Below are 16,621 nucleotides of genomic sequence, written 5' to 3' on the forward strand. Positions count from 1 at the left end.
CTAACAAATGAAAGGCCTCCTTTTGTTTAGATGGATACAATCTCAGGAAAAATAAAACATAAAACAAACTGTGAGCAAGCATTGGTGGTTCAGTGGTAGAATTCTCGCCTGCCACGCGGGAGACCCGGGTCCGATTCCCGGCCAATGCAGAGGCTGTCTGTTCTGATTGCTTCTTTGTTTAGCTTTACCTAACAAATGAAAGACCTCCTTTTGTTTAGATGGATACAATCCCAGGAAAAACAAAACATAAAATAGTGAGCAAGCATTGGTGGTTCAGTGGTAGAATTCTTGCCTGCCACGCGGGAGACCCCGGTCCGATTCCCGGCCAATGCAGAGACTGTACCATTCCAGACAATGGGTCTTTTATTTCAAGCATTACCTTACAAATAAACGTCACAATATTGTTTGGATCGAAACTCTCTCTCAGGAAAAACAAACAAAAAACAGACTTGGAGCAGGCATTGGTGGTTCAGTGGTAGAATTCTCGCCTGCCACGCGGGAGACCCGGGTCCGATTCCCGGCCAATGCAGAGGCTGTCTGTTCTGATTGCTTCTTTGTTTAGCTTTACCTAACGAATGAAAGGCCTCCATTTGTTTAGATGGAAACAATCTCAGGAAAAATAAAACCTAAAACAGACAGTGAGCAAGCATTGGTGGTTCAGTGGTAGAATTCTCGCCTGCCACGCGGGAGACCCGGGTCCGATTCCCGGCCAATGCAGAGGCTGTCTGTTCTGATTGCTTCTTTGTTTAGCTTTACCTAACAAATGAAAGACCTCCTTTTGTTTAGATGGATACAATCCCAGGAAAAACAAAACATAAAACAGACAGTGAGCAAGCATTGGTGGTTCAGTGGTAGAATTCTCGCCTGCCACGCGGGAGACCCGGGTCCGATTCCCGGCCAATGCAGAGACTGTACCATTCCAGACAATGGGTCTTTTATTTCAAGCATTACCTTACAAATAAACGTCACAATATTGTTTGGATCGAAACTCTCTCAGGAAAAACAAACAAAAAACAGACTTGGAGCAGGCATTGGTGGTTCAGTGGTAGAATTCTCACCTGCCACGCGGGAGACCCGGGTCCGATTCCCGGCCAATGCAGAGGCTGTCTGTTCTGATTGCTTCTTTGTTTAGCTTTACCTAACGAATGAAAGCCCTCCATTTGTTTAGATGGAAACAATCTCAGGAAAAATAAAACCTAAAACAGACAGTGAGCAAGCATTGGTGGTTCAGTGGTAGAATTCTCGCCTGCCACGCGGGAGACCCGGGTCTGATTCCCGGCCAATGCAGAGACTGTACCATTCCAGACAATGGGTCTTTTATTTCAAGCATTACCTTACAAATAAACGTCACAATATTGTTTGGATCGAAACTCTCTCAGGAAAAACAAACATAAAACAGACAGTGAGCAAGCATTGGTGGTTCAGTGGTAGAATTCTCGCCTGCCACGCGGGAGACCCGGGTCCGATTCCCGGCCAATGCAGAGGCTGTCTGTTCTGATTGCTTCTTTGTTTAGCTTTACCTAACAAATGAAAGGCCTCCTTTTGTTTAGATGGATACAATCTCAGGAAAAATAAAACATAAAACAAACTGTGAGCAAGCATTGGTGGTTCAGTGGTAGAATTCTCGCCTGCCACGCGGGAGACCCGGGTCCGATTCCCGGCCAATGCAGAGGCTGTCTGTTCTGATTGCTTCTTTGTTTAGCTTTACCTAACAAATGAAAGGCCTCCTTTTGTTTAGATGGATACAATCTCAGGAAAAATAAAACATAAAACAAACTGTGAGCAAGCATTGGTGGTTCAGTGGTAGAATTCTCGCCTGCCACGCGGGAGACCCGGGTCCGATTCCCGGCCAATGCAGAGGCTGTCTGTTCTGATTGCTTCTTTGTTTAGCTTTACCTAACAAATGAAAGGCCTCCTTTTGTTTAGATGGATACAATATCAGGAAAAATAAAACATAAAACAGACAGTGAGCAAGCATTGGTGGTTCAGTGGTAGAATTCTCGCCTGCCACGCGGGAGACCCGGGTCCGATTCCCGGCCAATGCAGAGGCTGTCTGTTCTGATTGCTTCTTTGTTTAGCTTTACCTAACAAATGAAAGGCCTCCTTTTGTTTAGATGGATACAATCTCAGGAAAAATAAAACATAAAACAAACTGTGAGCAAGCATTGGTGGTTCAGTGGTAGAATTCTCGCCTGCCACGCGGGAGACCCGGGTCCGATTCCCGGCCAATGCAGAGGCTGTCTGTTCTGATTGCTTCTTTGTTTAGCTTTACCTAACAAATGAAAGACCTCCTTTTGTTTAGATGGATACAATCCCAGGAAAAACAAAACATAAAACAGACAGTGAGCAAGCATTGGTGGTTCAGTGGTAGAATTCTCGCCTGCCACGCGGGAGACCCGGGTCCGATTCCCGGCCAATGCAGAGACTGTACCATTCCAGACAATGGGTCTTTTATTTCAAGCATTACCTTACAAATAAACGTCACAATATTGTTTGGATCGAAACTCTCTCAGGAAAAACAAACAAAAAACAGACTTGGAGCAGGCATTGGTGGTTCAGTGGTAGAATTCTCACCTGCCACGCGGGAGACCCGGGTCCGATTCCCGGCCAATGCAGAGGCTGTCTGTTCTGATTGCTTCTTTGTTTAGCTTTACCTAACGATTGAAAGCCCTCCATTTGTTTAGATGGAAACAATCTCAGGAAAAATAAAACCTAAAACAGACAGTGAGCAAGCATTGGTGGTTCAGTGGTAGAATTCTCGCCTGCCACGCGGGAGACCCGGGTCCGATTCCCGGCCAATGCAGAGACTGTACCATTCCAGACAATGGGTCTTTTATTTCAAGCATTACCTTACAAATAAACGTCACAATATTGTTTGGATCGAAACTCTCTCAGGAAAAACAAACATAAAACAGACAGTGAGCAAGCATTGGTGGTTCAGTGGTAGAATTCTCGCCTGCCACGCGGGAGACCCGGGTCCGATTCCCGGCCAATGCAGAGGCTGTCTGTTCTGATTGCTTCTTTGTTTAGCTTTACCTAACAAATGAAAGGCCTCCTTTTGTTTAGATGGATACAATCTCAAGAAAAATAAAACATAAAACAAACTGTGAGCAAGCATTGGTGGTTCAGTGGTAGAATTCTCGCCTGCCACGCGGGAGACCCGGGTCCGATTCCCGGCCAATGCAGAGGCTGTCTGTTCTGATTGCTTCTTTGTTTAGCTTTACCTAACAAATGAAAGGCCTCCTTTTGTTTAGATGGATACAATCTCAGGAAAAATAAAACATAAAACAAACTGTGAGCAAGCATTGGTGGTTCAGTGGTAGAATTCTCGCCTGCCACGCGGGAGACCCGGGTCCGATTCCCGGCCAATGCAGAGACTGTACCATTCCAGACAATGGGTCTTTTATTTCAAGCATTACCTTACAAATAAATGTCACAATATTGTTTGGATCGAAACTCTCTCAGGAAAAACAAACAAAAAACAGACTTGGAGCAGGCATTGGTGGTTCAGTGGTAGAATTCTCGCCTGCCACGCGGGAGACCCGGGTCCGATTCCCGGCCAGTGCAGAGACTGTACCATTCCAGACAATGGGTCTTTTATTTCAAGCATTACCTTACAAATAAATGTCACAATATTGTTTGGATCGAAACTCTCTCAGGAAAAACAAACAAAAAACAGACTTGGAGCAGGCATTGGTGGTTCAGTGGTAGAATTCTCGCCTGCCACGCGGGAGACCCGGGTCCGATTCCCGGCCAATGCAGAGGCTGTCTGTTCTGATTGCTTCTTTGTTTAGCTTTACCTAACAAATGAAAGGCCTCCTTTTGTTTAGATGGATACAATCTCAGGAAAAATAAAACATAAAACAAACTGTGATCAAGCATTGGTGGTTCAGTGGTAGAATTCTCGCCTGCCACGCGGGAGACCCGGGTCCGATTCCCGGCCAATGCAGAGGCTGTCTGTTCTGATAGCTTCTTTGTTTAGCTTTACCTAACAAATGAAAGGCCTCCTTTTGTTTAGATGGATACAATCTCAGGAAAAATAAAACATAAAACAAACTGTGAGCAAGCATTGGTGGTTCAGTGGTAGAATTCTCCCCTGCCACGCGGGAGACCCGGGTCCGATTCCCGGCCAATGCAGAGGCTGTCTGTTCTGATTGCTTCTTTGTTTAGCTTTACCTAACAAATGAAAGGCCTCCTTTTGTTTAGATGGATACAATATCAGGAAAAACAAAACATAAAACAGACAGTGAGCAAGCATTGGTGGTTCAGTGGTAGAATTCTCGCCTGCCACGCGGGAGACCCGGGTCCGATTCCCGGCCAATGCAGAGACTGCACCATTCCAGACAATGGGTCTTTTATTTCAAGCATTACCTTACAAATAAACGTCACAATATTGTTTGGATCGAAACTCTCTCAGGAAAAACAAACAAAAAACTGACTTGGAGCAGGCATTGGTGGTTCGGTGGTAGAATTCTCGCCTGCCACGCGGGAGACCCGGGTCCGATTCCCGGCCAATGCAGAGGCTGTCTGTTCTGATTGCTTCTTTGTTTAGCTTTACCTAACAAATGAAAGGCCTCCTTTTGTTTAGATGGATACAATCTCAGGAAAAATAAAACATAAAACAAACTGTGAGCAAGCATTGGTGGTTCAGTGGTAGAATTCTCACCTGCCACGCGGGAGACCCGGGTCCGATTCCCGGCCAATGCAGAGGCTGTCTGTTCTGATTGCTTCTTTGTTTAGCTTTACCTAACAAATGAAAGGCCTCCTTTTGTTTAGATGGATACAATCTCAGGAAAAATAAAACATAAAACAAACTGTGAGCAAGCATTGGTGGTTCAGTGGTAGAATTCTCGCCTGCCACGCGGGAGACCCGGGTCCGATTCCCGGCCAATGCAGAGGCTGTCTGTTCTGATTGCTTCTTTGTTTAGCTTTACCTAACAAATGAAAGGCCTCCTTTTGTTTAGATGGATACAATCTCAGGAAAAATAAAACATAAAACAGACAGTGAGCAAGCATTGGTGGTTCAGTGGTAGAATTCTCGCCTGCCACGCGGGAGACCCGGGTCCGATTCCCGGCCAATGCAGAGGCTGTCTGTTTTGATTGCTTCTTTGTTTAGCTTTACCTAACAAATGAAAGGCCTCCTTTTGTTTAGATGGATACAATCTCAGGAAAAATAAAACATAAAACAAACTGTGAGCAAGCATTGGTGGTTCAGTGGTAGAATTCTCGCCTGCCACGCGGGAGACCCGGGTCCGATTCCCGGCCAATGCAGAGACTGTACCATTCCAGACAATGGGTCTTTTATTTCAAGCATTACCTTACAAATAAATGTCACAATATTGTTTGGATCGAAACTCTCTCAGGAAAAACAAACAAAAAACAGACTTGGAGCAGGCATTGGTGGTTCAGTGGTAGAATTCTCGCCTGCCACGCGGGAGACCCGGGTCCGATTCCCGGCCAGTGCAGAGACTGTACCATTCCAGACAATGGGTCTTTTATTTCAAGCATTACCTTACAAATAAATGTCACAATATTGTTTGGATCGAAACTCTCTCAGGAAAAACAAACAAAAAACAGACTTGGAGCAGGCATTGGTGGTTCAGTGGTAGAATTCTCGCCTGCCACGCCGGAGACCCGGGTCCGATTCCCGGCCAATGCAGAGGCTGTCTGTTCTGATTGCTTCTTTATTTAGCTTTACCTAACGAATGAAAGGCCTCCATTTGTTTAGATGGAAACAATCTCAGGAAAAATAAAACATAAAACAGACAGTGAGCAAGCATTGGTGGTTCAGTGGTAGAATTCTCGCCTGCCACGCGGGAGACCCGGGTCCGATTCCCGGCCAATGCAGAGGCTGTCTGTTCTGATTGCTTCTTTGTTTAGCTTTACCTAACGAATGAAAGGCCTCCATTTGTTTAGATGGAAACAATCTCAGGAAAAATAAAACATAAAACAGACAGTGAGCAAGCATTGGTGGTTCAGTGGTAGAATTCTCGCCTGCCACGCGGGAGACCCGGGTCCGATTCCCGGCCAATGCAGAGGCTGTCTGTTCTGATTGCTTCTTTGTTTAGCTTTACCTAACAAATGAAAGGCCTCCTTTTGTTTAGATGGATACAATCTCAGGAAAAATAAAACATAAAACAAACTGTGATCAAGCATTGGTGGTTCAGTGGTAGAATTCTCGCCTGCCACGCGGGAGACCCGGGTCCGATTCCCGGCCAATGCAGAGGCTGTCTGTTCTGATTGCTTCTTTGTTTAGCTTTACCTAACAAATGAAAGGCCTCCTTTTGTTTAGATGGATACAATCTCAGGAAAAATAAAACATAAAACAAACTGTGAGCAAGCATTGGTGGTTCAGTGGTAGAATTCTCGCCTGCCACGCGGGAGACCCGGGTCCGATTCCCGGCCAATGCAGAGGCTGTCTGTTCTGATTGCTTCTTTGTTTAGCTTTACCTAACAAATGAAAGGCCTCCTTTTGTTTAGATGGATACAATATCAGGAAAAATAAAACATAAAACAGACAGTGAGCAAGCATTGGTGGTTCAGTGGTAGAATTCTCGCCTGCCACGCGGGAAACCCGGGTCCGATTCCCGGCCAATGCAGAGGCTGTCTGTTCTGATTGCTTCTTTGTTTAGCTTTACCTAACAAATGAAATCCCTCCTTTTGTTTAGATGGAAACAATCTCAGGAAAAATAAAACATAAAACAGACAGTGAGCAAGCATTGGTGGTTCAGTGGTAGAATTCTCGCCTGCCACGCGGGAGACCCGTGTCCGATTCCCGGCCAATGCAGAGGCTGTCTGTTCTGATTGCTTCTTTGTTTAGCTTTACCTAACAAATGAAAGACCTCCTTTTGTTTAGATGGATACAATCCCAGGAAAAACAAAACATAAAACAGACAGTGAGCAAGCATTGGTGGTTCAGTGGTAGAATTCTCGCCTGCCACGCGGGAGACCCGGGTCCGATTCCCGGCCAATGCAGAGACTGTACCATTCCAGACAATGGGTCTTTTATTTCAAGCATTACCTTACAAATAAACGTCACAATATTGTTTGGATCGAAACTCTCTCAGGAAAAACAAACAAAAAACAGACTTGGAGCAGGCATTGGTGGTTCAGTGGTAGAATTCTCGCCTGCCACGCGGGAGACCGGGGTCCGATTCCCGGCCAATGCAGAGGCTGTCTGTTCTGATTGCTTCTTTGTTTAGCTTTACCTAACAAATGAAAGGCCTCCTTTTGTTTAGATGGATACAATCTCAGGAAAAATAAAACATAAAACAAAGTGTGAGCAAGCATTGGTGGTTCAGTGGTAGAATTCTCGCCTGCCGCGCGGGAGACCCGGGTCCTATTCCCGGCCAATGCAGAGGCTGTCTGTTCTGATTGCTTCTTTGTTTAGCTTTACCTAACAAATGAAAGGCCTCCTTTTGTTTAGATGGATACAATCTCAGGAAAAATAAAACATAAAACAAACTGTGAGCAAGCATTGGTGGTTCAGTGGTAGAATTCTCGCCTGCCACGCGGGAGACCCGGGTCCGATTCCCGGCCAATGCAGAGGCTGTCTGTTCTGATTGCTTCTTTGTTTAGCTTTACCTAACAAATGAAAGGCCTCCTTTTGTTTAGATGGATACAATCTCAGGAAAAATAAAACATAAAACAGACAGTGAGCAAGCATTGGTGGTTCAGTGGTAGAATTCTCGCCTGCCACGCGGGAGACCCGGGTCCGATTCCCGGCCAATGCAGAGGCTGTCTGTTCTGATTGCTTCTTTGTTTAGCTTTACCTAACAAATGAAAGGCCTCCTTTTGTTTAGATGGATACAATCTCAGGAAAAATAAAACATAAAACAGACAGTGAGCAAGCATTGGTGGTTCAGTGGTAGAATTCTCGCCTGCCACGCGGGAGACCCGGGTCCGATTCCCGGCCAATGCAGAGGCTGTCTGTTCTGATTGCTTCTTTGTTTAGCTTTACCTAACAAATGAAAGGCCTCCTTTTGTTTAGATGGATACAATCTCAGGAAAAATAAAACATAAAACAGACAGTGAGCAAGCATTGGTGGTTCAGTGGTAGAATTCTCGCCTGCCACGCGGGAGACCCGGGTCCGATTCCCGGCCAATGCAGAGGCTGTCTGTTCTGATTGCTTCTTTGTTTAGCTTTACCTAACAAATGAAAGGCCTCCTTTTGTTTAGATGGATACAATCTCAGGAAAAATAAAACATAAAACAGACAGTGAGCAAGCATTGGTGGTTCAGTGGTAGAATTCTCGCCTGCCACGCGGGAGACCCGGGTCCGATTCCCGGCCAATGCAGAGGCTGTCTGTTCTGATTGCTTCTTTGTTTAGCTTTACCTAACAAATGAAAGGCCTCCTTTTGTTTAGATGGATACAATCTCAGGAAAAATAAAACATAAAACAGACAGTGAGCAAGCATTGGTGGTTCAGTGGTAGAATTCTCGCCTGCCACGCGGGAGACCCGGGTCCGATTCCCGGCCAATGCAGAGGCTGTCTGTTCTGATTGCTTCTTTGTTTAGCTTTACCTAACAAATGAAATCCCTCCTTTTGTTTAGATGGAAACAATCTCAGGAAAAATAAAACATAAAACAGACAGTGAGCAAGCATTGGTGGTTCAGTGGTAGAATTCTCGCCTGCCACGCGGGAGACCCGGGTCTGATTCCCGGCCAATGCAGAGGCTGTCTGTTCTGATTGCTTCTTTGTTTAGCTTTACCTAACAAATGAAAGACCTCCTTTTGTTTAGATGGATACAATCCCAGGAAAAACAAAACATAAAACAGACAGTGAGCAAGCATTGGTGGTTCAGTGGTAGAATTCTCGCCTGCCACGCGGGAGACCCGGGTCCGATTCCCGGCCAATGCAGAGACTGTACCATTCCAGACAATGGGTCTTTTATTTCAAGCATTACCATACAAATAAACGTCACAATATTGTTTGGATCGAAACTCTCTCAGGAAAAACAAACAAAAAACAGACTTGGAGCAGGCATTGGTGGTTCAGTGGTAGAATTCTCGCCTGCCACGCGGGAGACCGGGGTCCGATTCCCGGCCAATGCAGAGGCTGTCTGTTCTGATTGCTTCTTTGTTTAGCTTTACCTAACAAATGAAAGGCCTCCTTTTGTTTAGATGGATACAATCTCAGGAAAAATAAAACATAAAACAAAGTGTGAGCAAGCATTGGTGGTTCAGTGGTAGAATTCTCGCCTGCCGCGCGGGAGACCCGGGTCCGATTCCCGGCCAATGCAGAGGCTGTCTGTTCTGATTGCTTCTTTGTTTAGCTTTACCTAACAAATGAAAGGCCTCCTTTTGTTTAGATGGATACAATCTCAGGAAAAATAAAACATAAAACAAACTGTGAGCAAGCATTGGTGGTTCAGTGGTAGAATTCTCGCCTGCCACGCGGGAGACCCGGGTCCGATTCCCGGCCAATGCAGAGGCTGTCTGTTCTGATTGCTTCTTTGTTTAGCTTTACCTAACAAATGAAAGGCCTCCTTTTGTTTAGATGGATACAATCTCAGGAAAAATAAAACATAAAACAGACAGTGAGCAAGCATTGGTGGTTCAGTGGTAGAATTCTCGCCTGCCACGCGGGAGACCCGGGTCCGATTCCCGGCCAATGCAGAGGCTGTCTGTTCTGATTGCTTCTTTGTTTAGCTTTACCTAACAAATGAAAGGCCTCCTTTTGTTTAGATGGATACAATCTCAGGAAAAATAAAACATAAAACAGACAGTGAGCAAGCATTGGTGGTTCAGTGGTAGAATTCTCGCCTGCCACGCGGGAGACCCGGGTCCGATTCCCGGCCAATGCAGAGGCTGTCTGTTCTGATTGCTTCTTTGTTTAGCTTTACCTAACAAATGAAAGGCCTCCTTTTGTTTAGATGGATACAATCTCAGGAAAAATAAAACATAAAACAAACTGTGAGCAAGCATTGGTGGTTCAGTGGTAGAATTCTCGCCTGCCACGCGGGAGACCCAGGTCCGATTCCCGGCCAATGCAGAGACTGTACCATTCCAGACAATGGGTCTTTTATTTCAAGCATTACCTTACAAATAAATGTCACAATATTGTTTGGATCGAAACTCTCTCAGGAAAAACAAACAAAAAACAGACTTGGAGCAGGCATTGGTGGTTCAGTGGTAGAATTCTCGCCTGCCACGCGGGAGACCCGAGTCCGATTCCCGGCCAATGCAGAGGCTGTCTGTTCTGATTGCTTCTTTGTTTAGCTTTACCTAACGAATGAAAGGCCTCCATTTGTTTAGATGGAAACAATCTCAGGAAAAATAAAACATAAAACAGACAGTGAGCAAGCATTGGTGGTTCAGTGGTAGAATTCTCGCCTGCCACGCGGGAGACCCGGGTCCGATTCCCGGCCAATGCAGAGGCTGTCTGTTCTGATTGCTTCTTTGTTTAGCTTTACCTAACAAATGAAAGGCCTCATTTTGTTTAGATGGATACAATCTCAGGAAAAATAAAACATAAAACAAACTGTGAGCAAGCATTGGTGGTTCAGTGGTAGAATTCTCGCCTGCCACGCGGGAGACCCGGGTCCGATTCCCGGCCAATGCAGAGGCTGTCTGTTCTGATTGCTTCTTTGTTTAGCTTTACCTAACAAATGAAAGGCCTCCTTTTGTTTAGATGGATACAATCTCAGGAAAAATAAAACATAAAACAAACTGTGAGCAAGCATTGGTGGTTCAGTGGTAGAATTCTCGCCTGCCACGCGGGAGACCCGGGTCCGATTCCCGGCCAATGCAGAGGCTGTCTGTTCTGATTGCTTCTTTGTTTAGCTTTACCTAACAAATGAAAGGCCTCCTTTTGTTTAGATGGATACAATCTCAGGAAAAATAAAACATAAAACAAACTGTGAGCAAGCATTGGTGGTTCAGTGGTAGAATTCTCGCCTGCCACGCGGGAGACCCGGGTCCGATTCCCGGCCAATGCAGAGGCTGTCTGTTCTGATTGCTTCTTTGTTTAGCTTAACCTAACAAATGAAAGTCCTCCTTTTGTTTAGATGGATACAATCTCAGGAAAAATAAAACATAAAACAAACTGTGAGCAAGCATTGGTGGTTCAGTGGTAGAATTCTCGCCTGCCACGCGGGAGACCCGGATCCGATTCCCGGCCAATGCAGAGGCTGTCTGTTCTGATTGCTTCTTTGTTTAGCTTTACCTAACAAATGAAAGACCTCCTTTTGTTTAGATGGATACAATCCCAGGAAAAACAAAACATAAAACAGACAGTGAGCAAGCATTGGTGGTTCAGTGGTAGAATTCTCGCCTGCCACGCGGGAGACCCGGGTCCGATTCCCGGCCAATGCAGAGACTGTACCATTCCAGACAATGGGTCTTTTATTTCAAGCATTACCTTACAAATAAACGTCACAATATTGTTTGGATCGAAACTCTCTCAGGAAAAACAAACAAAAAACAGACTTGGAGCAGGCATTGGTGGTTCAGTGGTAGAATTCTCGCCTGCCACGCGGGAGACCGGGGTCCGATTCCCGGCCAATGCAGAGGCTGTCTGTTCTGATTGCTTCTTTGTTTAGCTTTACCTAACAAATGAAAGGCCTCCTTTTGTTTAGATGGATACAATCTCAGGAAAAATAAAACATAAAACAAAGTGTGAGCAAGCATTGGTGGTTCAGTGGTAGAATTCTCGCCTGCCACGCGGGAGACCCGGGTCCGATTCCCGGCCAATGCAGAGGCTGTCTGTTCTGATTGCTTCTTTGTTTAGCTTTACCTAACAAATGAAAGGCCTCCTTTTGTTTAGATGGATACAATCTCAGGAAAAATAAAACATAAAACAGACAGTGAGCAAGCATTGGTGGTTCAGTGGTAGAATTCTCGCCTGCCACGCGGGAGACCCGGGTCCGATTCCCGGCCAATGCAGAGGCTGTCTGTTCTGATTGCTTCTTTGTTTAGCTTTACCTAACAAATGAAAGGCCTCCTTTTGTTTAGATGGATACAATCTCAGGAAAAATAAAACATAAAACAGACAGTGAGCAAGCATTGGTGGTTCAGTGGTAGAATTCTCGCCTGCCACGCGGGAGACCCAGGTCCGATTCCCGGCCAATGCAGAGACTGTACCATTCCAGACAATGGGTCTTTTATTTCAAGCATTACCTTACAAATAAATGTCACAATATTGTTTGGATCGAAACTCTCTCAGGAAAAATAAAACATAAAACAGACAGTGAGCAAGCATTGGTGGTTCAGTGGTAGAATTCTCGCCTGCCACGCGGGAGACCCGGGTCCGATTCCCGGCCAATGCAGAGGCTGTCTGTTCTGATTGCTTCTTTGTTTAGCTTTACCTAACAAATGAAAGGCCTCCTTTTGTTTAGATGGATACAATCTCAGGAAAAATAAAACATAAAACAAACTGTGAGCAAGCATTGGTGGTTCAGTGGTAGAATTCTCGCCTGCCACGCGGGAGACCCAGGTCCGATTCCCGGCCAATGCAGAGACTGTACCATTCCAGACAATGGGTCTTTTATTTCAAGCATTACCTTACAAATAAATGTCACAATATTGTTTGGATCGAAACTCTCTCAGGAAAAACAAACAAAAAACAGACTTGGAGCAGGCATTGGTGGTTCAGTGGTAGAATTCTCGCCTGCCACGCGGGAGACCCGAGTCCGATTCCCGGCCAATGCAGAGGCTGTCTGTTCTGATTGCTTCTTTGTTTAGCTTTACCTAACGAATGAAAGGCCTCCATTTGTTTAGATGGAAACAATCTCAGGAAAAATAAAACATAAAACAGACAGTGAGCAAGCATTGGTGGTTCAGTGGTAGAATTCTCGCCTGCCACGCGGGAGACCCGGGTCCGATTCCCGGCCAATGCAGAGGCTGTCTGTTCTGATTGCTTCTTTGTTTAGCTTTACCTAACAAATGAAAGGCCTCATTTTGTTTAGATGGATACAATCTCAGGAAAAATAAAACATAAAACAAACTGTGAGCAAGCATTGGTGGTTCAGTGGTAGAATTCTCGCCTGCCACGCGGGAGACCCGGGTCCGATTCCCGGCCAATGCAGAGGCTGTCTGTTCTGATTGCTTCTTTGTTTAGCTTTACCTAACAAATGAAAGGCCTCCTTTTGTTTAGATGGATACAATCTCAGGAAAAATAAAACATAAAACAAACTGTGAGCAAGCATTGGTGGTTCAGTGGTAGAATTCTCGCCTGCCACGCGGGAGACCCGGGTCCGATTCCCGGCCAATGCAGAGGCTGTCTGTTCTGATTGCTTCTTTGTTTAGCTTTACCTAACAAATGAAAGGCCTCCTTTTGTTTAGATGGATACAATCTCAGGAAAAATAAAACATAAAACAAACTGTGAGCAAGCATTGGTGGTTCAGTGGTAGAATTCTCGCCTGCCACGCGGGAGACCCGGGTCCGATTCCCGGCCAATGCAGAGGCTGTCTGTTCTGATTGCTTCTTTGTTTAGCTTAACCTAACAAATGAAAGTCCTCCTTTTGTTTAGATGGATACAATCTCAGGAAAAATAAAACATAAAACAAACTGTGAGCAAGCATTGGTGGTTCAGTGGTAGAATTCTCGCCTGCCACGCGGGAGACCCGGGTCCGATTCCCGGCCAATGCAGAGGCTGTCTGTTCTGATTGCTTCTTTGTTTAGCTTTACCTAACAAATGAAAGGCCTCCTTTTGTTTAGATGGATACAATATCAGGAAAAATAAAACATAAAACAGACAGTGAGCAAGCATTGGTGGTTCAGTTGTAGAATTCTCGCCTGCCACGCGGGAGACCCGGGTCCGATTCCCGGCCAATGCAGAGGCTGTCTGTTCTGATTGCTTCTTTGTTTAGCTTTACCTAACAAATGAAAGACCTCCTTTTGTTTAGATGGATACAATCCCAGGAAAAACAAAACATAAAACAGACAGTGAGCAAGCATTGGTGGTTCAGTGGTAGAATTCTCGCCTGCCACGCGGGAGACCCGGGTCCTATTCCCGGCCAATGCAGAGACTGTACCATTCCAGACAATGGGTCTTTTATTTCAAGCATTACCTTACAAATAAACGTCACAATATTGTTTGGATCGAAACTCTCTCAGGAAAAACAAACAAAAAACAGACTTGGAGCAGGCATTGGTGGTTCAGTGGTAGAATTCTCGCCTGCCACGCGGGAGACCCGGGTCCGATTCCCGGCCAATGCAGAGGCTGTCTGTTTTGATTGCTTCTTTGTTTAGCTTTACCTAACAAATGAAAGGCCTCCTTTTGTTTAGATGGATACAATCTCAGGAAAAATAAAACATAAAACAAACTGTGAGCAAGCATTGGTGGTTCAGTGGTAGAATTCTCGCCTGCCACGCGGGAGACCCGGGTCCGATTCCCGGCCAATGCAGAGGCTGTCTGTTCTGATTGCTTCTTTGTTTAGCTTTACCTAACAAATGAAAGTCCTCCTTTTGTTTAGATGGATACAATCTCAGGAAAAATAAAACATAAAACAGACAGTGAGCAAGCATTGGTGGTTCAGTGGTAGAATTCTCGCCTGCCACGCGGGAGACCCGGGTCCGATTCCCGGCCAATGCAGAGGCTGTCTGTTCTGATTGCTTCTTTGTTTAGCTTTACCTAACAAATGAAAGGCCTCATTTTGTTTAGATGGATACAATCTCAGGAAAAATAAAACATAAAACAAACTGTGAGCAAGCATTGGTGGTTCAGTGGTAGAATTCTCGCCTGCCACGCGGGAGACCCGGGTCCGATTCCCGGCCAATGCAGAGGCTGTCTGTTCTGATTGCTTCTTTGTTTAGCTTTACCTAACAAATGAAAGGCCTCCTTTTGTTTAGATGGATACAATCTCAGGAAAAATAAAACATAAAACAAACTGTGAGCAAGCATTGGTGGTTCAGTGGTAGAATTCTCGCCTGCCACGCGGGAGACCCGGGTCCGATTCCCGGCCAATGCAGAGGCTGTCTGTTCTGATTGCTTCTTTGTTTAGCTTTACCTAACAAATGAAAGGCCTCCTTTTGTTTAGATGGATACAATCTCAGGAAAAATAAAACATAAAACAAACTGTGAGCAAGCATTGGTGGTTCAGTGGTAGAATTCTCGCCTGCCACGCGGGAGACCCGGGTCCGATTCCCGGCCAATGCAGAGGCTGTCTGTTCTGATTGCTTCTTTGTTTAGCTTAACCTAACAAATGAAAGTCCTCCTTTTGTTTAGATGGATACAATCTCAGGAAAAATAAAACATAAAACAAACTGTGAGCAAGCATTGGTGGTTCAGTGGTAGAATTCTCGCCTGCCACGCGGGAGACCCGGGTCCGATTCCCGGCCAATGCAGAGGCTGTCTGTTCTGATTGCTTCTTTGTTTAGCTTTACCTAACAAATGAAAGGCCTCCTTTTGTTTAGATGGATACAATATCAGGAAAAATAAAACATAAAACAGACAGTGAGCAAGCATTGGTGGTTCAGTTGTAGAATTCTCGCCTGCCACGCGGGAGACCCGGGTCCGATTCCCGGCCAATGCAGAGGCTGTCTGTTCTGATTGCTTCTTTGTTTAGCTTTACCTAACAAATGAAAGACCTCCTTTTGTTTAGATGGATACAATCCCAGGAAAAACAAAACATAAAACAGACAGTGAGCAAGCATTGGTGGTTCAGTGGTAGAATTCTCGCCTGCCACGCGGGAGACCCGGGTCCTATTCCCGGCCAATGCAGAGACTGTACCATTCCAGACAATGGGTCTTTTATTTCAAGCATTACCTTACAAATAAACGTCACAATATTGTTTGGATCGAAACTCTCTCAGGAAAAACAAACAAAAAACAGACTTGGAGCAGGCATTGGTGGTTCAGTGGTAGAATTCTCGCCTGCCACGCGGGAGACCCGGGTCCGATTCCCGGCCAATGCAGAGGCTGTCTGTTCTGATTGCTTCTTTGTTTAGCTTTACCTAACAAATGAAAGGCCTCCTTTTGTTTAGATGGATACAATCTCAGGAAAAATAAAACATAAAACAAACTGTGAGCAAGCATTGGTGGTTCAGTGGTAGAATTCTCGCCTGCCACGCGGGAGACCCGGGTCCGATTCCCGGCCAATGCAGAGGCTGTCTGTTCTGATTGCTTCTTTGTTTAGCTTTACCTAACAAATGAAAGTCCTCCTTTTGTTTAGATGGATACAATCTCAGGAAAAATAAAACATAAAACAGACAGTGAGCAAGCATTGGTGGTTCAGTGGTAGAATTCTCGCCTGCCACGCGGGAGACCCGGGTCCGATTCCCGGCCAATGCAGAGGCTGTCTGTTCTGATTGCTTCTTTGTTTAGCTTTACCTAACAAATGAAAGGCCTCCTTTTGTTTAGATGGATACAATCTCAGGAAAAATAAAACATAAAACAGACAGTGAGCAAGCATTGGTGGTTCAGTGGTAGAATTCTCGCCTGCCACGCGGGAGACCCGGGTCCGATTCCCGGCCAATGCAGAGGCTGTCTGTTTTGATTGCTTCTTTGTTTAGCTTTACCTAACAAATGAAAGGCCTCCTTTTGTTTAGATGGATACAATCTCAGGAAAAATAAAACATAAAACAAACTGTGAGCAAGCATTGGTGGTTCAGTGGTAGAATTCTCGCCTGCCACGCGGGAGACCCGGGTCCGATTCCCGGCCAATGCAGAGACTGTA

At 45.4% G+C, this 16,621-nt stretch overlaps 60 non-coding genes across 60 annotated transcripts; all 60 read left to right on the plus strand.

Moving 5' to 3' along the window:
• The first annotated feature begins 78 nt into the window (after positions 1-78).
• Positions 79-149, plus strand: trnag-gcc (transfer RNA glycine (anticodon GCC)). The gene has a single exon. It is a non-coding gene; the product is annotated as a tRNA-Gly (tRNA).
• Positions 150-458: 309 nt separating this feature from the next.
• On the plus strand, positions 459-529 carry trnag-gcc (transfer RNA glycine (anticodon GCC)). The gene has a single exon. It is a non-coding gene; the product is annotated as a tRNA-Gly (tRNA).
• A 117-nt stretch (positions 530-646) lies between these two features.
• On the plus strand, positions 647-717 carry trnag-gcc (transfer RNA glycine (anticodon GCC)). Its single transcript has one exon. It is a non-coding gene; the product is annotated as a tRNA-Gly (tRNA).
• A 117-nt stretch (positions 718-834) lies between these two features.
• Positions 835-905, plus strand: trnag-gcc (transfer RNA glycine (anticodon GCC)). The gene has a single exon. It is a non-coding gene; the product is annotated as a tRNA-Gly (tRNA).
• A 505-nt stretch (positions 906-1,410) lies between these two features.
• Positions 1,411-1,481, plus strand: trnag-gcc (transfer RNA glycine (anticodon GCC)). The gene has a single exon. It is a non-coding gene; the product is annotated as a tRNA-Gly (tRNA).
• A 117-nt stretch (positions 1,482-1,598) lies between these two features.
• Positions 1,599-1,669, plus strand: trnag-gcc (transfer RNA glycine (anticodon GCC)). Its single transcript has one exon. It is a non-coding gene; the product is annotated as a tRNA-Gly (tRNA).
• A 117-nt stretch (positions 1,670-1,786) lies between these two features.
• On the plus strand, positions 1,787-1,857 carry trnag-gcc (transfer RNA glycine (anticodon GCC)). Its single transcript has one exon. It is a non-coding gene; the product is annotated as a tRNA-Gly (tRNA).
• Positions 1,858-1,974: 117 nt separating this feature from the next.
• Positions 1,975-2,045, plus strand: trnag-gcc (transfer RNA glycine (anticodon GCC)). The gene has a single exon. It is a non-coding gene; the product is annotated as a tRNA-Gly (tRNA).
• Positions 2,046-2,162: 117 nt separating this feature from the next.
• trnag-gcc (transfer RNA glycine (anticodon GCC)) lies at positions 2,163-2,233 on the plus strand. The gene has a single exon. It is a non-coding gene; the product is annotated as a tRNA-Gly (tRNA).
• A 117-nt stretch (positions 2,234-2,350) lies between these two features.
• Positions 2,351-2,421, plus strand: trnag-gcc (transfer RNA glycine (anticodon GCC)). The gene has a single exon. It is a non-coding gene; the product is annotated as a tRNA-Gly (tRNA).
• A 311-nt stretch (positions 2,422-2,732) lies between these two features.
• trnag-gcc (transfer RNA glycine (anticodon GCC)) lies at positions 2,733-2,803 on the plus strand. The gene has a single exon. It is a non-coding gene; the product is annotated as a tRNA-Gly (tRNA).
• A 123-nt stretch (positions 2,804-2,926) lies between these two features.
• trnag-gcc (transfer RNA glycine (anticodon GCC)) lies at positions 2,927-2,997 on the plus strand. Its single transcript has one exon. It is a non-coding gene; the product is annotated as a tRNA-Gly (tRNA).
• Positions 2,998-3,114: 117 nt separating this feature from the next.
• On the plus strand, positions 3,115-3,185 carry trnag-gcc (transfer RNA glycine (anticodon GCC)). Its single transcript has one exon. It is a non-coding gene; the product is annotated as a tRNA-Gly (tRNA).
• Positions 3,186-3,302: 117 nt separating this feature from the next.
• Positions 3,303-3,373, plus strand: trnag-gcc (transfer RNA glycine (anticodon GCC)). Its single transcript has one exon. It is a non-coding gene; the product is annotated as a tRNA-Gly (tRNA).
• Positions 3,374-3,690: 317 nt separating this feature from the next.
• On the plus strand, positions 3,691-3,761 carry trnag-gcc (transfer RNA glycine (anticodon GCC)). The gene has a single exon. It is a non-coding gene; the product is annotated as a tRNA-Gly (tRNA).
• Positions 3,762-3,878: 117 nt separating this feature from the next.
• On the plus strand, positions 3,879-3,949 carry trnag-gcc (transfer RNA glycine (anticodon GCC)). Its single transcript has one exon. It is a non-coding gene; the product is annotated as a tRNA-Gly (tRNA).
• A 305-nt stretch (positions 3,950-4,254) lies between these two features.
• On the plus strand, positions 4,255-4,325 carry trnag-gcc (transfer RNA glycine (anticodon GCC)). The gene has a single exon. It is a non-coding gene; the product is annotated as a tRNA-Gly (tRNA).
• A 499-nt stretch (positions 4,326-4,824) lies between these two features.
• Positions 4,825-4,895, plus strand: trnag-gcc (transfer RNA glycine (anticodon GCC)). The gene has a single exon. It is a non-coding gene; the product is annotated as a tRNA-Gly (tRNA).
• Positions 4,896-5,012: 117 nt separating this feature from the next.
• Positions 5,013-5,083, plus strand: trnag-gcc (transfer RNA glycine (anticodon GCC)). The gene has a single exon. It is a non-coding gene; the product is annotated as a tRNA-Gly (tRNA).
• Positions 5,084-5,200: 117 nt separating this feature from the next.
• Positions 5,201-5,271, plus strand: trnag-gcc (transfer RNA glycine (anticodon GCC)). The gene has a single exon. It is a non-coding gene; the product is annotated as a tRNA-Gly (tRNA).
• A 505-nt stretch (positions 5,272-5,776) lies between these two features.
• trnag-gcc (transfer RNA glycine (anticodon GCC)) lies at positions 5,777-5,847 on the plus strand. The gene has a single exon. It is a non-coding gene; the product is annotated as a tRNA-Gly (tRNA).
• A 117-nt stretch (positions 5,848-5,964) lies between these two features.
• trnag-gcc (transfer RNA glycine (anticodon GCC)) lies at positions 5,965-6,035 on the plus strand. Its single transcript has one exon. It is a non-coding gene; the product is annotated as a tRNA-Gly (tRNA).
• Positions 6,036-6,152: 117 nt separating this feature from the next.
• trnag-gcc (transfer RNA glycine (anticodon GCC)) lies at positions 6,153-6,223 on the plus strand. The gene has a single exon. It is a non-coding gene; the product is annotated as a tRNA-Gly (tRNA).
• Positions 6,224-6,340: 117 nt separating this feature from the next.
• trnag-gcc (transfer RNA glycine (anticodon GCC)) lies at positions 6,341-6,411 on the plus strand. The gene has a single exon. It is a non-coding gene; the product is annotated as a tRNA-Gly (tRNA).
• Positions 6,412-6,904: 493 nt separating this feature from the next.
• trnag-gcc (transfer RNA glycine (anticodon GCC)) lies at positions 6,905-6,975 on the plus strand. Its single transcript has one exon. It is a non-coding gene; the product is annotated as a tRNA-Gly (tRNA).
• Positions 6,976-7,474: 499 nt separating this feature from the next.
• trnag-gcc (transfer RNA glycine (anticodon GCC)) lies at positions 7,475-7,545 on the plus strand. The gene has a single exon. It is a non-coding gene; the product is annotated as a tRNA-Gly (tRNA).
• Positions 7,546-7,662: 117 nt separating this feature from the next.
• Positions 7,663-7,733, plus strand: trnag-gcc (transfer RNA glycine (anticodon GCC)). Its single transcript has one exon. It is a non-coding gene; the product is annotated as a tRNA-Gly (tRNA).
• Positions 7,734-7,850: 117 nt separating this feature from the next.
• Positions 7,851-7,921, plus strand: trnag-gcc (transfer RNA glycine (anticodon GCC)). The gene has a single exon. It is a non-coding gene; the product is annotated as a tRNA-Gly (tRNA).
• A 117-nt stretch (positions 7,922-8,038) lies between these two features.
• On the plus strand, positions 8,039-8,109 carry trnag-gcc (transfer RNA glycine (anticodon GCC)). Its single transcript has one exon. It is a non-coding gene; the product is annotated as a tRNA-Gly (tRNA).
• A 117-nt stretch (positions 8,110-8,226) lies between these two features.
• On the plus strand, positions 8,227-8,297 carry trnag-gcc (transfer RNA glycine (anticodon GCC)). Its single transcript has one exon. It is a non-coding gene; the product is annotated as a tRNA-Gly (tRNA).
• Positions 8,298-8,414: 117 nt separating this feature from the next.
• trnag-gcc (transfer RNA glycine (anticodon GCC)) lies at positions 8,415-8,485 on the plus strand. The gene has a single exon. It is a non-coding gene; the product is annotated as a tRNA-Gly (tRNA).
• Positions 8,486-8,790: 305 nt separating this feature from the next.
• trnag-gcc (transfer RNA glycine (anticodon GCC)) lies at positions 8,791-8,861 on the plus strand. The gene has a single exon. It is a non-coding gene; the product is annotated as a tRNA-Gly (tRNA).
• A 499-nt stretch (positions 8,862-9,360) lies between these two features.
• On the plus strand, positions 9,361-9,431 carry trnag-gcc (transfer RNA glycine (anticodon GCC)). Its single transcript has one exon. It is a non-coding gene; the product is annotated as a tRNA-Gly (tRNA).
• A 117-nt stretch (positions 9,432-9,548) lies between these two features.
• trnag-gcc (transfer RNA glycine (anticodon GCC)) lies at positions 9,549-9,619 on the plus strand. Its single transcript has one exon. It is a non-coding gene; the product is annotated as a tRNA-Gly (tRNA).
• Positions 9,620-9,736: 117 nt separating this feature from the next.
• On the plus strand, positions 9,737-9,807 carry trnag-gcc (transfer RNA glycine (anticodon GCC)). Its single transcript has one exon. It is a non-coding gene; the product is annotated as a tRNA-Gly (tRNA).
• Positions 9,808-10,306: 499 nt separating this feature from the next.
• trnag-gcc (transfer RNA glycine (anticodon GCC)) lies at positions 10,307-10,377 on the plus strand. Its single transcript has one exon. It is a non-coding gene; the product is annotated as a tRNA-Gly (tRNA).
• A 117-nt stretch (positions 10,378-10,494) lies between these two features.
• On the plus strand, positions 10,495-10,565 carry trnag-gcc (transfer RNA glycine (anticodon GCC)). Its single transcript has one exon. It is a non-coding gene; the product is annotated as a tRNA-Gly (tRNA).
• Positions 10,566-10,682: 117 nt separating this feature from the next.
• Positions 10,683-10,753, plus strand: trnag-gcc (transfer RNA glycine (anticodon GCC)). The gene has a single exon. It is a non-coding gene; the product is annotated as a tRNA-Gly (tRNA).
• Positions 10,754-10,870: 117 nt separating this feature from the next.
• Positions 10,871-10,941, plus strand: trnag-gcc (transfer RNA glycine (anticodon GCC)). The gene has a single exon. It is a non-coding gene; the product is annotated as a tRNA-Gly (tRNA).
• A 305-nt stretch (positions 10,942-11,246) lies between these two features.
• On the plus strand, positions 11,247-11,317 carry trnag-gcc (transfer RNA glycine (anticodon GCC)). The gene has a single exon. It is a non-coding gene; the product is annotated as a tRNA-Gly (tRNA).
• A 311-nt stretch (positions 11,318-11,628) lies between these two features.
• On the plus strand, positions 11,629-11,699 carry trnag-gcc (transfer RNA glycine (anticodon GCC)). Its single transcript has one exon. It is a non-coding gene; the product is annotated as a tRNA-Gly (tRNA).
• Positions 11,700-11,816: 117 nt separating this feature from the next.
• trnag-gcc (transfer RNA glycine (anticodon GCC)) lies at positions 11,817-11,887 on the plus strand. The gene has a single exon. It is a non-coding gene; the product is annotated as a tRNA-Gly (tRNA).
• A 312-nt stretch (positions 11,888-12,199) lies between these two features.
• Positions 12,200-12,270, plus strand: trnag-gcc (transfer RNA glycine (anticodon GCC)). Its single transcript has one exon. It is a non-coding gene; the product is annotated as a tRNA-Gly (tRNA).
• Positions 12,271-12,769: 499 nt separating this feature from the next.
• Positions 12,770-12,840, plus strand: trnag-gcc (transfer RNA glycine (anticodon GCC)). The gene has a single exon. It is a non-coding gene; the product is annotated as a tRNA-Gly (tRNA).
• A 117-nt stretch (positions 12,841-12,957) lies between these two features.
• trnag-gcc (transfer RNA glycine (anticodon GCC)) lies at positions 12,958-13,028 on the plus strand. Its single transcript has one exon. It is a non-coding gene; the product is annotated as a tRNA-Gly (tRNA).
• Positions 13,029-13,145: 117 nt separating this feature from the next.
• Positions 13,146-13,216, plus strand: trnag-gcc (transfer RNA glycine (anticodon GCC)). The gene has a single exon. It is a non-coding gene; the product is annotated as a tRNA-Gly (tRNA).
• Positions 13,217-13,333: 117 nt separating this feature from the next.
• trnag-gcc (transfer RNA glycine (anticodon GCC)) lies at positions 13,334-13,404 on the plus strand. Its single transcript has one exon. It is a non-coding gene; the product is annotated as a tRNA-Gly (tRNA).
• A 117-nt stretch (positions 13,405-13,521) lies between these two features.
• Positions 13,522-13,592, plus strand: trnag-gcc (transfer RNA glycine (anticodon GCC)). The gene has a single exon. It is a non-coding gene; the product is annotated as a tRNA-Gly (tRNA).
• Positions 13,593-14,091: 499 nt separating this feature from the next.
• trnag-gcc (transfer RNA glycine (anticodon GCC)) lies at positions 14,092-14,162 on the plus strand. The gene has a single exon. It is a non-coding gene; the product is annotated as a tRNA-Gly (tRNA).
• A 117-nt stretch (positions 14,163-14,279) lies between these two features.
• trnag-gcc (transfer RNA glycine (anticodon GCC)) lies at positions 14,280-14,350 on the plus strand. Its single transcript has one exon. It is a non-coding gene; the product is annotated as a tRNA-Gly (tRNA).
• A 117-nt stretch (positions 14,351-14,467) lies between these two features.
• trnag-gcc (transfer RNA glycine (anticodon GCC)) lies at positions 14,468-14,538 on the plus strand. The gene has a single exon. It is a non-coding gene; the product is annotated as a tRNA-Gly (tRNA).
• Positions 14,539-14,655: 117 nt separating this feature from the next.
• trnag-gcc (transfer RNA glycine (anticodon GCC)) lies at positions 14,656-14,726 on the plus strand. Its single transcript has one exon. It is a non-coding gene; the product is annotated as a tRNA-Gly (tRNA).
• A 117-nt stretch (positions 14,727-14,843) lies between these two features.
• On the plus strand, positions 14,844-14,914 carry trnag-gcc (transfer RNA glycine (anticodon GCC)). Its single transcript has one exon. It is a non-coding gene; the product is annotated as a tRNA-Gly (tRNA).
• Positions 14,915-15,031: 117 nt separating this feature from the next.
• Positions 15,032-15,102, plus strand: trnag-gcc (transfer RNA glycine (anticodon GCC)). Its single transcript has one exon. It is a non-coding gene; the product is annotated as a tRNA-Gly (tRNA).
• A 117-nt stretch (positions 15,103-15,219) lies between these two features.
• On the plus strand, positions 15,220-15,290 carry trnag-gcc (transfer RNA glycine (anticodon GCC)). Its single transcript has one exon. It is a non-coding gene; the product is annotated as a tRNA-Gly (tRNA).
• A 499-nt stretch (positions 15,291-15,789) lies between these two features.
• Positions 15,790-15,860, plus strand: trnag-gcc (transfer RNA glycine (anticodon GCC)). The gene has a single exon. It is a non-coding gene; the product is annotated as a tRNA-Gly (tRNA).
• A 117-nt stretch (positions 15,861-15,977) lies between these two features.
• Positions 15,978-16,048, plus strand: trnag-gcc (transfer RNA glycine (anticodon GCC)). Its single transcript has one exon. It is a non-coding gene; the product is annotated as a tRNA-Gly (tRNA).
• Positions 16,049-16,165: 117 nt separating this feature from the next.
• Positions 16,166-16,236, plus strand: trnag-gcc (transfer RNA glycine (anticodon GCC)). The gene has a single exon. It is a non-coding gene; the product is annotated as a tRNA-Gly (tRNA).
• A 117-nt stretch (positions 16,237-16,353) lies between these two features.
• Positions 16,354-16,424, plus strand: trnag-gcc (transfer RNA glycine (anticodon GCC)). Its single transcript has one exon. It is a non-coding gene; the product is annotated as a tRNA-Gly (tRNA).
• A 117-nt stretch (positions 16,425-16,541) lies between these two features.
• Positions 16,542-16,612, plus strand: trnag-gcc (transfer RNA glycine (anticodon GCC)). Its single transcript has one exon. It is a non-coding gene; the product is annotated as a tRNA-Gly (tRNA).
• Positions 16,613-16,621: the final 9 nt, after the last annotated feature.

The sequence above is a fragment of the Brachyhypopomus gauderio genome, chromosome 19 (assembly GCF_052324685.1).
Source record: "Brachyhypopomus gauderio isolate BG-103 chromosome 19, BGAUD_0.2, whole genome shotgun sequence".
Taxonomy (NCBI): Eukaryota; Metazoa; Chordata; class Actinopteri; order Gymnotiformes; family Hypopomidae; genus Brachyhypopomus; species Brachyhypopomus gauderio.